General features: G+C 38.0%; 1 protein-coding gene and 1 pseudogene across 13 annotated transcripts in view; one reads left to right on the forward strand and one right to left on the reverse strand.

The window, feature by feature from the left end:
* Nucleotides 1–2,409: 2,409 nt before the first annotated feature.
* LOC116582344 lies at nt 2,410–13,113 on the forward strand (annotated as a pseudogene).
* Nucleotides 10,015–15,713, reverse strand: part of THOC2 (THO complex 2) — a 116,211-nt gene continuing 110,512 nt past the window's right edge. For 9 of the 13 annotated variants that reach the window (XM_032331878.1, XM_032331877.1, XM_032331872.1 and 6 more), the window contains exon 39: nt 12,809–12,915. The gene's annotated coding sequence lies outside the window, so the exon portion shown is untranslated. Of the gene's footprint in view, nt 10,829–12,808; nt 13,072–15,713 lie in introns of those variants that run through there. The other 4 variants (XM_032331871.1, XM_032331867.1, XM_032331870.1 and 1 more) reach the window with 2 other exon arrangements.

Here is a 15,713-nt window from a genome sequence, read left to right on the forward strand (position 1 = left end):
CTTACTGAAGTCGGAAGAGCATGTGACTCTTGATCTCAGGGCCATGAGTTCAAGCCCAACCTTGGGTGCAGAGATAACTAAAAAATAAATAAACAAACTTAAAATGCTTGCCATCTTACTTCACTTCCTCCCTGACCAAGCCTGCTCTCCCTCCCTGCTAAAATAAAATGTCCTACCATCCTTCCTCAAAAAAAAAAAAAATACTGTTGGGGTGCCTGGATGGCTCAGAGGGTTAGAGCCTCTGCCTTCAGCTCAGGTCATGATCCCAGGATTCTGGGATCAAGTCCCGAATTGGAATCTCTGCTCGGCAGGGAGCCTGCTTCCCCGTCTCTCGGCCTACTTGTGATGTCTGTCTGTCAAATAAATAAATAAAATCTTTTTAAAAAATACTGTTAACAATGCTAATATCTACCTAAGCTACATGAATCAGAATTTTAATGGAAATTCATTTGCCACTTTAATTTTAGCATGTATCTCGGTTAAGCCACTAAATATGTTCAAATGCTGGAGGTAAGTGGAACTTTTGTTAACTGAACTATGGTTTAAAAACGTCCTATGGTTTAAAAATGTCCTAAGGAAGCTTTCTTACTAGCCGTAAAAGCAAACCAATTATTTCATACCTCAGCAGCTGTTTCACCAAGACAAAGAATGCAAAGTATTTCTTACTTTGAGAAAGAGTTTAAACTCTATTTGGGCCAGTAGGCAGAGTCAGAATTTTCCTGAACATATCCCACAGGGAGCAGTGAGATATGGCTCTTAAAATATTCCTAATGACTTCATCTTTCAACATACCAGCTCTAAAATAATTGGGAGTTGACAGGATGAAAGGTCCCTCTGGCAGATATCTTTACCCATAATGTTCTTTCTTCAAAGGTTAGCCTATTCTGGTTCTTAAGACACTAGACATCTACATTTTATGTCTGCCAACAAAGTTGAACAATGAAAGAGACCCTGGGAAATCTGTCACGTAAATTGCCTCAATGAGTGTTATTTTGATTATAAAGAGAAAAAAATGTACTTGAAAAAATTTGAACTCCAATTATTTTTTAAGTTGCTCTAAACTAGTATCTTTCCCAAAATAATGATACTACCACCAAAATAAAGTAACCAGAAATAATTTTCTTTTTTTAATTTTTTAAAGGTTTTATTTATTTATTTGACAGAGAAAGATCACAAGCAGGCGGGGGGGTGGTTGGGGAGAAGCAGGCCCCCCACTGAGCAGAGAGCCCGATGTGGGGATCGATCCCAGGACCCTGAGATCATGACCTGAAGGTAGAGGCTTAACCCACTGAGCCATCCAGGCGCCCCAAGAATTTTCTTTTTTTATAAAAAGATTTTATTTTTCAGAGAGAGAGAGAGAGAACACAAGCAGGGGAAGGAGCAGAGAGAGAGGAAGAAGCAGGCTCCCCACTGAGCAGGGAGCCCAATGCAGGGCTCGATCCCAAGACCTAGGATCATGAGGCGAGCCAAAAGCAGACGTTTAACCAACTAAGCCACCCAGGCCCCCCCAGAAAGAATTTTTTTTAGCCAATTCATATTCCATCAAAAATAATTATATCAACATTGGGGGTCTCAGTGGCTCAGTTGGTTAAGTGTCCGACTCTTGATTTCAGTTCAAGTCATGATCTCGGGGTTGCGAGATTGAGTCCCATGTTGGGTTCATGAGCTGGACATGGAGCCTGCTTAAGATTCTCTCTCTCCCCCTTTCCTTCCGCTCCTCTCTCTTAAAAAATTGCAAGAAATAAATAAAATTTTAGTAATAATTATATTAACCTTGAAAAGAAAAACGTTCTCTTCTCTGTGATTTGTCCAGAGTTAAAGAAAAGCAGTGGCACTCATAGTTATATACAGACAATCTGGAAATCTCTTTACTTGGGGTTCCTGGTGAAAAAAGCATGGATGAATTAGCCTACCAATCATCTCTAATTTTTCAATGGGTTGTGTTCCAAAATTTATCTGCATGCCAACTGTTTGGAAATCAGAACATATTTTCCTATAACAAAGGGTGGTGAGGTGTCTTAGACCAGCTTGCAAAAGCCTACAGATTATTAATCTACCCCAACCATGGAGCTACCTCAGAACCAGTCTACTGACTGAGCCAGCCAGGCACCCCTGGGTGAAGTATTTATTGAGTACCCCATGCCATGTGGTAGGTGCTGGCATTAAACAAAAGTCCTGCACTTCTGAAGCTTATTGTCTAGATGAGTATTGAAGAATCCACAAAAACCAAACAAATCCTCAATGAAGAAGCAAAAGATGGGAAAGCACAACTGTTCCCAATCCACTACCAATTAGACTTCCAAACCAGCCACCTCATCTTTTGGAAGTGAATAAAATATAAAGTATGACCAAGTCAACTACTGCAAAGATCTAACAATTAAATATCAATTGTGACATATTTCTCTTACAATGAAACTGGAGGAAAGCAGCAAATACGAAAACCAGAAGCTTAACTTCACAAACCGGTACAAGATAAAACCACCAACTGGGCCAGGTCCCTTTGGGCAATACTCCCATCTCTCCTTTCACCTTCAAGGAGCCATCCAAGCTGCCCACCGTGGTACTCCCCCAGCATCAGGTTGCGTCCCTTTCTCTGACTTTTACCTAAAAAAAAATTCTCAATGTTTTCCTAGGGAATACGGGAGGGTGATGGGGTCATCCGAAATAATTTGTGCTTCAGTGCTCGTGAGAAAATTGACCGCTCCCATAATGACTTTCTTAATGGATATGCACATCTCCAAAAGTTCCTATAAAATCCTTAATTGTGAAAATTCCACACACCACAGCTGGCCAGTAGCGAAGAGATATTTTGGAATCAGGGCCTTTCAGTGCCCAAACTACTCCTGTAGACGACTACCTAACTCACCTGTGTATGTACATAATAGCTCCAGAACCGAAAACCTTTGCAGAGTTCACATCCTAAGGAGTTCTCTGTCCTTTGATTTTAAAAAATTATTGAGCTCTACATAAATATGTGCCAAGCATCAATGTAATAAACTGTCTCACTTGGGGCACCTGAGTGGCTCACTTGGTCGAGCTTCTAATGTTGCCTCGGGTCATGATCTCAGGGTCCTGGGATGCGTGGGTGGCTCAGTTGTTAAGTGTCTGCCTTTGGCTCAGGTCATGATCCCAGGGCCCTGGGATCAAGTCCCACATCGGGCTCCCTGCTCAGCGGGAAGCCTGATTCTCCCTTTGCCTGCCACCTCCCCCCACCCACCCCACTTATGCCTTCTCTGTCATAGATAAATAAAATCTTTTTTAAAAAAATGATCTCAGCGTCCTGGGATCGAGCCTCCCTTCAGGCTCTGCACCCAGTGTAGAGTCTACTTGTCCCTCTCCCTCTGTTCCTCCCCCTGCTTGTGCACACACTCTCCCTCAAACAAATAAATCTTTTAAAATATTATCTCATTTAATCCCTAGGAGTACCTTATGAAATGGCTGTTATTATTAGCCTCATTTTACCAATGAGGAAACTGAAGGACCATCCACCTAAAAGAAGGCAGGGAAAAAAGGAAGATATGATGGGACAAATAGAAAATATATAGCAAGATGTCAGATTTAAATATGATCATATCAATAATGACATTAAATGCATTGTCTATATACCCCAATTAAAAGGCAGATATTGTTGGGGCACCCTGCTGACTCAGTTGGTAGGGCATACAACTTTTGATCTCAGGTCATGAGTTTGAGCCCCATGCTGGCAGGAAGATCACAGATTGATAGATAGACAGACAGAAAGACACACACAGATAGATGTGCCTGGGAGGTGCAGTCAGTTGGGTGTCTGACTCTTGATTTCTGCTCAGGTCATAATCTTGGGGTCATGGGATAGGGCCTCACATCAGGCTCCCTGCTTGGCAGGGAGTCTGCTTGAGATTCTCTAGCTCTCCTTCCTTCCCTTCCCCCTTCACACATGCATGCTTTCTCTCTCTCTCATAATAAATAAATTAACCTTAATTATTTTTTTAAAGGCAGAGACTGTCAACTTGGATTAATAAGCAAGAAATCCACTTTCAATATTTAAAAAAAAAGAATGGAAAAAATATACCCTGCAAATTGAATCAGAAGAAAGCTAGAGGGTGCCTGGATGGCTCAGATGTTTAAGTGTCTGTCTTCAGCTCAGGTCATGATCCTGGAGTCCTGGGATCGAGTCCTGCATCAGGCTCCCTGCTTGGCGGGGAGCCTGCTTCTCCCTCTCTCTCTACTGCTCCCCTGCTTGTGCTCTTTCTCTCTCTCAAATAAACAAATAAAATCTTTAAAAAAAAGAAAGCTAGGCAAACATTAATTTTGACATGAATTTTAAAATAAGGAATATTATCAGAAATAAAGAAGAATATTTCATTTTGATAAAGGGGTCAATTCACCAACAGTATATAATCCCAAATATGCATGCACCTAATCACAAGGTTTCAAAATACATGAAACAAAAACTGACAAAACCAAAACATGAAATAAGATAAATCCACAATTATAATTATAAATTACAATACACCTCTCTCAATAACTGGCAGACCAAGCAGACAGAAAATCAGCAAGGACACAGAAGATTTGGAACACCACTAACCAACTTGACCTAATTGGCATTTATAGACTACATCCAACAAAAATGGAATACACATTATTTCCAAGTGTACACTGAATATTCAGCATGGTAGACCAGCTATTGTGCCATAAAATAAGCCTCAGTAAATGCAAGAGAATTTAAATAATCCAAAGTATGTTCTTTGAGCCATAGAACCAAACTAGGTATCAATAACAGAAGGGTATCTGGGAAATTTTGCAAATATTTGGAAATTAAAACACTTCTAAATAACACATGGGTCAAAGAATAAATCATAAGTTGGAAAACATTTTGAGCTGAATGGAAACGAAAATACCACATATTAAAATTGTGGGATGCAGCCAGAGCAGTGGTTAGGGAGAAATTTATAGAACTGAATTATTAAAAACTTATGCAACCCCCTCCCACAAACATCAGGATATAATGCAAGGAAAAGTAAGGAATGGAGAACAAAACCCAGCCCTGAACACAACCATAGAAAAGTCAATCACTGCAGATGAAAGTTAAAGGTTCTTGAAAGTACAATTAGTTATCAAAAGCAGCTCTGAACTCCAAACATCTTACCTTAGTAGTTGATTCTTGTTGACAACATATGTCTAGGTTAACAAGAGGTTAGATCCAGGAAGGTCACTGAAGGTAGGCTGGAGAAGGCAGGGGGTCAGAGTGAGCAAGAGCAGCATGGGCTAGCAGAGTTGATGAACTCTGATCCCAGGAAAGAGGCTGTTGCTCTTACCTTTAAAATACTTCTTGCCAAAGATGAGTTTTCCCTGGAGCCTAATACTTACTACCCTCAGAAATAAGAAGCCTCTGAATGGGTTCTGTTTCTACTTGAGGCGAGAACAGAGATGGGGCACCTGAGTGGCTCAGTGGGTTAAAACCTATGCCTTAGGCTCAGGTTATGATCCCAGGGTCCTGGGTTCTCCTGGGTTAGCGTCGGGTTCTCTGCTCAGCCGGGAGCCTGCTTCCCTTCCTCTCTCGCTGCCTACTTGTGATCTCTGTCTGTCAGATAAATAAAGAAAATCTTTAAAAAAAAAAAAAGAGGTAAGAACACAGATGTCAGGATTGCAGGCTGGTTAAACTCTGTAATTCCCAAATATTGTCCTTACATTACAATCACCTGAGGAACTATGTTAAAAAATATTCCAGGCCTCCACCCCAAAATAATCTAATTCAGTATATTTGGAAATGTGGAACCTCAAGTTTCCCAATTAATTCTAATCCTGATGATTCCATTTGTGAACTACTTGTATAAATATTATTACTATTATCACTAGTAATATTAGCAATAAATTTTATCACTATATATCACTAATAATATTAGCAATAAAAATTGCTAACAGTTACTGAGTACCTGTCACTACTAGGTCTTCTTTATGTGCCTTAATGTATTGTTAGATTTAATTCATTAACAAAAGGGCACTGTGAAGACCACGTGAGGAAGTTTAAGTGGAGCTCATCCCCACTCAGAGGAAACAGATAAGGGAAATCATCTTGACACAAAGGTAGTAACTTTTCAATTACCTGTAAAGATATGAAAAATGTGATTAACACTGATTGATTAAAGCAATAAAAGATTGGTGATGTCAGACTCAGTCATGAATAAAGACCAAAAAAAGGCATAAGTCTTGAGGCAGCATGGGATAGTATCAAAGAGGAAGTATTTGCCTTTCAGGTATGATCCAATCCTGTGCTAGCAGAATGGGTTGGCTTCAAGGATTCTGCACTATACCAAAAATGGGTCTGAATTCCAAGTTCAACATTCTCTCACCTGATAGAATGGCTTCCTGACCATCCAATCCTTCCTGAAGTCTTCCCAAATCAACCAATTGAGAGCAAGGCTTCCTAAATCACACCTAGTCTGAGGTCATTCTTACCCTGAGTACTCACCATCATCTTAAAATGTAACAGGACCCCAGTTGCATGTGATATGAATACCTTACTCATTTTACATTTCATTTCCTGCTTGTATCTTGTAAGCATGATCTTTTCTCTATTATTGGTGTCCTGGATGGATCAATCATCCTGGAAAGTGCAAAAGGTTTCTGCATAACAGTAACTAGCAGTGGCATATCTAATTACACTTCATAAATGTACTTTGATAATGATGATCTGTGTAACCCTAGGAGATAAGTATCCTAACAGACTGCATGAAATCAGGATCATGAAGGACTTGAATATAGTACAATAATATCATTCCAGTTAAAATGTGGGAACATGGGTGATAGTAGCTCTTTTCAGTTTGATATTCAAATCCAAGGACATCTAGCTGTCATATGACAAAAATCAGAGGTTTTAAGCTGGAGATTAAGTACCAGGTCATTTTCTAGCTCCTATCCCTTAAATAAAGGCTACTTCTGACTTGCAATGATGCCATTTATGTGCCCTGTGTTCAAAATCTTCCTTTCTTCTTCCACTAAACACCTCCATTTAACAACACATCAAAGGAATTAAGCTTTGTTAGCCTGATTGATGTGGAACTGGTCATTAGAACTTAAAACAGTACCTAAGAATCAGAAATAAAAAGCAATTATTCTTATACTAATACAGATCTTCTCAGGTTGTCACACTTCCTTCAGTCACATTTCCAATGCAAATATTAATTTGCATTTATAAATACAACAATCTGTATGCAACTAGCACGAATTAGCATCTCTTAAGCAGCTCCTCTTTTTATTCTCAGCTCTAGGCCCAGTAAAATCTTTGGCCCTGACAATGTCTCCAGAAATGTTACTTCAATTAAAAAAAAAAAATTTAAACCATGCTTCTGATAAGTGATAAGATAGAACATTAAGTGGCTCTAATATTATAAGCTCCATTCTACCTAAAAGGCAGCCTTAGAGATCAGTATCCATAAAAACAAAATACCAAAGGCCAGGCACAGCTTTTAAACTAATGAGATCTTGTTTATCTTACTTGTATCATGGAAATCAAACTACGGTCATATGAATTTCCTGATCTTTACAAACACGCTTGTGAAAAGTAAGGCCATCATAAATCCTAGTTTAGAAAACCTGTCCTGAATAATCAAAAAACGTTTTCCTGGACGAACCAAATCATCAGAGACCTGGGTGCCTGGACCACATATTTTGGTGTCCTTGTAGAAATATACTCACCAGTATGAGTTGAGGTGTTGGCCATCATCTAATATTTAGGGCGACAAGATACAACCCTTTTCGTTTTGTTTACTAGAAAGGCAGGGTTTTTTTCTTACATGAATGCAAAGGAAAGTTTCTTTTGGGCTACATTACCAGAAAATGTTCTTCTCCATGACTAGCTTTTTATTTAATGGACACTGTAATTCCTGTAACTAAGAAATCACACCTTCTCTGTGTGGCCTATCAGGTTTCTCAGAACTGATATATCGCCCAGGTGTACACAACATTTTAGGGTGTTAAATTCATTTTAGGTATTAATTTCACCCAATCAAATGTTCTCATTTACTTCTTAAATACTGTACAGTATGTTTTTTCATAAATCCTTTTTGGAACATGGCAGGGTAGAAATAAAACAATTACACAATTGCTGGAAAAAAAAATAAGGCTGCTAGAAATTTCCATTTGTCTAAGCTGCTTCCAGACTAAGGTGCTTCCAGGAAATAGAAAATAGCCATGTAGCATGGACCAGTGATTTTCCAACAATAAACTACAAATCACTTGTATAATGACAAAGCAAGATACTCTAACTTTTGCCCCTACCATTTAAGACAACACAGATGGACAGACGACTGTCTTCCAACTTCTCACCAGCTCAAGAGAGACAGGTCCAGGGTTACTTGTATGTGTTTATATACAGTTCTTTGGATCAAGACCCAGAAAAAAAAACTTGCCAACTTAAAATTTTTTTAACTGAAAGCTAGAAAAACACACATTCCACAAAAATTTCGGTGGGGGGTGGTGGTGGTCCTGTAGATATCCTCCATTTATGATCCTAAAGGTAAGAACTCCTTTCTAAAAGATGGCAAGCTTAAGACACCAGTCACTACAGCTCAGATCCTAGTTCCTGAGAGAGAAATCCTGTATTACATGATTTTCATGTAAAAGGCTCAAAACTTGGGGGGTGGAGTGATTAGGGATGGCACCTGCTCGTATTATTTAGTAATAAAATATTCATAGTATGGTAACTGCCTCAAAATATTCTGCTTTGCACCTCTTCATTCTACATGATCCCTCTATATAGAGAACAATAAACTCTGCACCACCCATATTTAGATTTCCTAGGAGGACCTCCCTCCATCCAACATTATTTGTTTGCCTCCATTGACTAGAATGGAAGTTACAAGGGTAGCAGGGACTTTGTATTGCTCAAGGATGTACCTCTGGTGCATAAGAGACACTCAAATTTTTTTTCAAATATTTTTAAAATAAATATTCTCTAGGAGTCTCTACAGCTGTTTTTTGTCAATGTAATTCTACTAGAACTCAGTCATACTTATTCATTTATGGATCACCTATGGCTGCTTTCATGCTATAATGGCAGAGCCCAGTTCCAACAGGGTATAAACAGCCCATAAAGTCTCAAATATTTACTATCCAGTCCTTTACAGAAATAGTTTGCTGACCCCCAATAGCACTCATTCGGCCCTTATCTCAAGCTAGACTGGAAGCACCCCAGGTACAGGAATTAGGTCTTAATACCCCACTGTACCTAGAGCAGAGTAGATGCTTAAAAATAGTTATCACTACACAAATACAGATTTCCTACTTCCAACATAAATTATTTTTGCACAGTTAAATCCAAAGTTAGTATTTTCCATCCTCAATGCATTTCTAGCAAGGATACAACCAAAGTTCACCTGTGTTCAATTAATTTGAGGGACAAGGAGAATAGATCCTGATCCTAAGCAAGTAGTGATCTTTCTGGTTCAAACTCATAATCATGTATTCTTTAAAATGTGAATGCAACATAACTGGAGAGCTCCTCCCTGCTATATTTCAGACAAATGATTCTGAGGTGAACCATAGCTATTTTCTCAATGTCAAAATCATTTTAACAATGCGTAATTTCTTTTTATGCCAGGCACATTACGGGTGCTCAATAGTCACTGAATGGATCATTCTCCCATACTGTGTTCATCAATTTTTGCAAATTACAATTACCTGAAAAGGGGCATCAAGATTTATATCCCTATGCCAATTCTCAAATATGCTCAGCATTTCTCAATCCTTTAAAAAAATTATAGCCTTGTCATTCTCTAAAAAAAAAAAAAAATTTAATTTGCATAGATATCATCAGTTCCAAAGAATTGAAGAGTAAATGGATAATTTTAGGCATGATTACAACCCACTGTTTACCCCAGGTGCAGAGGTTAACAAGTAAGATTTTTTCATATTATTGGATGAGATATCATTTGAAAACACTGTAGATCAGACTAAGAAATGAAAAAGGCTAGGAGCCTTACTAAACTATCTTCACTAAGTTATTGTGAATAAGCAACAATATACACAGTGATATACAATCATTTGAGAAAACTATTGTTTATTTAGAAAAAAGGTTACACTGGTAGAATTCAGTAGATAAAAAAATTTTCTTTTAAAAATGTCACTGTGAAACTTTTCCAGACGAAAGTTCAGCAATACAAAGCTTCTGTAGCTGTAGAATTAAAACACAATTAACTTTTGGTTCCCTCCCCCCCAGATTTGTCTAACATAATTACAAGAAAAAATGGCAAGGGACAAGTGAATGCTGGTACCTTTTTCTTTTTTTAAACAGGTTTTAATGTTGTACATGTACTATATAAAATGATTCCTAAGCATTGCATAAGACACTGCTCCCACTTCGTTTTTAGTGACTAATATTAAAAACAGGCCAAATAATTAAAACTGAGTTTTAAAATGAGGTAAATTCAAAATGGTTCAATAATTGTTTATTTTCAGTTTCAAACAATAAAAAGGAAGCATTTCATATTGAAAAAAAAAAACAAAACAACTAAACCCAGGCAATATTTAGTTATTAACCTAAAGTGAAATTCTGTACACATGTAACCTTATTTGCTTGTTGGGAACTGTATGCAGCACATTGTGCTAAAAATATGGAACAGTTAACACTTTCAGCCATTTACTGAAAATAAACATGTAGAAACTAAGCAACAAGTTAAATACAGTAATGCACAACTCAACAATTTTAAGTTTTCGGCATGGAGCAATAAAGCAGATAACTGAATAACTTAAGAAGATGCAAATGGGCCCTCTTGATTCATAATTCTCGGCAATCTACTCAGGAAAATTAATTTCTGGTCACAGCTGAACAATTTCATTCCAATCTCACCTGAAAGAAACAAAGTGATTATATTGATAGATAAGAAAGGAAGAAGAGAGAAGGAAGGACACAGGGAAAAGAAAGGGGGGGGTGCTGTTATGGAAAGAAGGGGCAGAGAGAGGGAGAGAGGGAAGGAGAAACCAGGGAGGGAAGGAATGGAGGGGAGGAAAGAAGGAAAACAAGAAGGAAGGAAAGAAGGAAGATTTAAGAAACAAAGAAAAATCAATGAGTTCTATCAAAAACAAAGGCTTGAATTAAGTCCCTAGATAAGAATGGAATATTTGTGTATTTCTCATCACTTCCCCCTCTCAGAAACCATTAAAGATAGGCATGCTAGGAGGAGTTAAAAAAAAAAAAACACTGAATATTTTGTCTGTGAGAGAGGGAGAAGTTGGGGAGGGGAGGGGAGGATAAAATGAAAGAGAAACAAGAAAATATTCCACAGGGGCAAGCAATAGCTTGTCAAACGTAAACAGAACACAGAGCAATGAAAAGGAACCAATTTTACATGATCAACAAAAAAAAAGAAAAATGACATCACATTTTTCACAAGGACACAATTTTAATAGTGACTTATATTAAGATGCAATGTCTGCTAAATTATAAAAATTGCTTTAAAAATATATTGACTTAATTATACTCATTTCCTTTCCTTTATGTACTGACATTTTCAAATACTGCATACTGAAATAAATTCAAAACATGATCATTACAACATGTGGCAAATAACTTCGTATCTGCCTAACATTGTTCTCATTCAAATTTTAAACTAATGCTTAAAGCATTAAACTTTATTGACGAAAATACTACATACACATATTTCATAAAACCAGAGCTAGAAGGGCCTTGGGAAGTAATCACACTTGCATGAAATGCTGGCAAATAATTTACACATCATTTCTATACAGCATTCTGTTCACACCATGTATAACCTTGACATTACCAATTATTAACTGTGGATACACTAATGTTGAGCTTACAATTTTCATACTTAAAAATCATTTTTCCTGTCCATCACTGATGAATGGATAAACAAAATGTGGTACACATTCATACAATGGAGCATTACTCGGTTATAAAAAGAAATGAAGTTCTGATACATGCTATAACATGGATGAACCTTGAAAACATGATGCTAAGTGAAAGAAGCCAGATACAAAAGGCCACATATTGCATGATTCCATTTTTATGAAATGTCCAAAACAGGTAAATCCACAGAAACAGAAAGTACATTAGTTGTTTCCAGGGGAGGGGAAGGAAGAACTGGGAGCGGCTGCTAATATGTATGGGGTCTCTTTTGGGGTTGATGGAAATGTTCTGGAATTAGTGGTGATGGCTATTAACATAGTGAATATATTAAAAACCACTTTAAAATTGCAAAATTTGTTATGTAAATTTTATCTCAAGTTTTTAAATTGCAAAAGCAAAAGAAAAAGGAAAGTGTTGCAATAAAGAGTATCATGATTTCAGTATTGCCATAACTAGAATAAGAAATGGGGGTCTCAATCATGATGATATCACAGTAGAATTACTGGGCAAGGGAACTTTTGCTGACATACTCAAGGGCACATTAAGGGATAAAACTGCTGTTGCCATTAAAACATGTAAAGATGATCTTTCCCAGGAACTGAAATTAAATTTTTACAAGAAGCCAAAATCCTCAAGCAATATAACCATCCCGATATTGTCAAACTTATAGGAGTTCGCACACAAATACAGCCTATCTATATCATTAAGAACAGGTTCCAGGAGGCGATTTCCTCTCCTTTCTGAGAAAGAAGGATGAACTAAAACAGTTAGTGAAATTTTCATTAGATGCTGCTTCTGGATGGCGAATCTCGGGTAAAAATTGTATACACAGGGACCTTGCTGCAAGAAACTGCCTGGAGGTGAAAATAATGTTCTGAAAATCAGTGACTTTGGAATGTCTCGTCAAGAGGATGGTGGTGTATATTCATCTTCTGACTTAAAGCAGATTCCCATTAAATGGACAGCACCAGAAGCTCTTAATTATGGGAGATATCGTTCTGAGAGTGACGCATGGAGCTTTGGCATCCTCCTCTGGGAGACCTTCAGCTTAGGGGTCTGTCCATACCCTGGAATGACAAATCAGCAGGCACAAGAGCAAGTGGAAAGAAGATACTGGATGTCAGTCTCTCAGCAGTGTCCAGAGCGTATTTACCAATACAATGTTGAAGTGTTGGGATTACAAACTTGAAAACCGCCCCAACTTCAGTGAACTTCAGAAAGAACTGCCATCAAGAAGAAAAGTCATGTAGTGATGAAACAGTGCCAAACTCAGCCTTCAGGACTCTATCTTCCAGCAGAGTAATTATTTTCTTCTCATTAACAATGCGTTTATACCACATTACCTGGAACATTCTCCTAAGGTTATTGTTTTCTTAATTATTTTTTTAAATATGTGCCACTCTAACAATTGTAAATAGGAAAGCACAGGTGCCAAATCCAAGAGATAACACAGATCTTTTTCATACTTAGGACTGCTGAGTTTCACAGGGCTTCTACTTCAGGCTGGGTCAGAGCTGTTTCTACATCCTAGAAACCTCTCCTCTGTCAGTGCTATCAACTGCACTGGTAATACTGTGCTTGCAGAGAGACAAGATTACCTTTAAAAACATCACCTTCTACTAGGTATTATCTGGCTGGGCAGGACATCCTGAGGTTTTCTTCCTCCTCCCCCAATTGCCCCCCCCCCCTAGAAATTGGCCCTGTTGTATTAGTAAAGTTGCAATTTCCCTAGTTCTACCACACCCCTCCTTCTGGGCATCAGAAAACTATGCACGAAATGCCCTTGAAGAGCATGCTCTCAGAGCTGAGGCAGCTAGTTTTAAATGATGTTACTTTATACAGAGCTGTGACAGCAAGAAGCAAGTCTGAAAAGTAGAGTGGTCTGGAGAAAAGAAAAGCTAGACCACTGACCAAAATAGAGAAGCAAAGCAAATATAAATTCAGTCTTCTTATCCAAGGTATGCCCTTATAAACACACACATATTCTAATTTTATGATCAAATTCACCAAAAAGATCCTAAGAAATGTTTCAACACACACAGAATTTTTTTAGAGAAACTAGAAAACACAGGCCCACAGAATTAATAAGATTGCTTTGGGTTAAGTGTCTTCACCTCAAAGGAGGCATCTGAGAATCTGGTTCCCTTCATTTCTACAAGTTTCTGAAGTTATCAGGATTTTGTGATCCTATTACATACACACACACAAACACACAGCAGAAAGGCATATATGGATGAAGCTGACAGTTAAAAAAGTCAAATGAACATTTATGAAGAAGAAAGCAGATATAGGAGAAGGATATAGGGATAGCCATCTTAATTCCACTTTACTCCACCATTTACTCTCCTTATACTACTGCTACCTAGGAATTCTTATCATAGTAAACATACTTCCTGAGATGGTCCATGTAGATAAATATAACAAAGAATTAAAACTGGGATTCTGTTGAACTCAATCTTAGCAGACCTACAGGTCCCTCTCAGGATAAAAGCATAGGAATAAGGGATAGTCATACTCAGGGATAAATGTGGCATGGGAGCCCTCTTCTAGGTGCTCATGCCTAAATCCTAATAAAAACAGCACAGCACCTAGTGAATATTTGGTCCACCCTATGTGAGAGAAAGAAAAGAGAAAATTCCTCCTATTCTGTCCAACTTTTTGGTAACCTGAATATCAGTGCAAAGAATACACACCCACTGAAGAGTATAAATGATGGAAATGAAGAGAAAAATAGTTTGTGTCTATCATTTCAATCTCCTAACAAAACTTTTGAATGCATTTAATGATTACTACATACAGACCTAAATGAAAGCAAAATAAACCCGCCCTCAAAAATATGTTGTAACACACAAAGCAAACTCTTCTTAAACAGGATACTACCAAATGCTAGCAGTGAACTTTGAAGGCAAAAAAAAGTCCAGTGCTCTTTCTCATCAATCCCAAAGAGATATACATAATACTTCTGCACATAGCTCTCTCCCTGTAGAGTTAACTGAGTATCTGAAACATAGCAGGCAATAAAGAAAAATACCTGGTTGTTTGATTAAAAGGAAAGGATGAAGTTTCTGCCTTCAACAAGATCACAATCTAAGGAGAGGGATATGTAACATACTCATATATTACATAGGAATCTGTGACTGAGATTCTGTAGGCAAGCTGCCCACATATAAGCAATGGGAAACTAAGAAAGAAACTTAACTGAACACTCCCCACTCCACAACGGGTATTACCAGGACCTAGGACTGTGCTTCACCATGGTGACACATTCTTAAGATAAGCAATCTTTAAGCACATAAGAGGTCAGTTTCCAAGTATGGACTAAAGAAAAAAGGTTCAGAACAGGAACTGCAAAATCAGTTGTTTACAGAGGCTAGTATATAATGTAAACAAATGAAGTAAGCTGGGTGGGGAATGACTGAGGTAACTATTAAATTAAAAAAGACCCATTCTCTATGTAAGGGGGGCAGCACCTAGGGTGCCCAGCTGATTGTTACCACGCAGAATTGGACACAGAGTTGCCAGATGTTCCAATTCTTCAAGAGAAACTGAAATTTGGACTTTATCATATTGATTAAAACAAAGTTAAGTATTATGTGAGGCCAAGAAAGTACATTTAACAGGCCACATTCTGCCCAGGGGCTGAGAGTTTGTCCTTGGGCAGAATGTGGTTTAAAGGATAAAAGAATTAGGTTACACCTATGATACTGGAGGTGAGAAAAGGACCTGTAAAATAGATTAGGCCTCATTGGAGCGGAGGATCAGAACACGAATGTAGTATACCACAAATACATATGGGTAGGATAGAGCTTAACTGCTAATATTCTTTGAAATCAAGAATCAAAGTAAAAGAAGACTGAGCTTCTCA

Source organism: Mustela erminea, chromosome X, assembly GCF_009829155.1.
Source record: "Mustela erminea isolate mMusErm1 chromosome X, mMusErm1.Pri, whole genome shotgun sequence".
Taxonomy (NCBI): domain Eukaryota; kingdom Metazoa; phylum Chordata; class Mammalia; order Carnivora; family Mustelidae; genus Mustela; species Mustela erminea.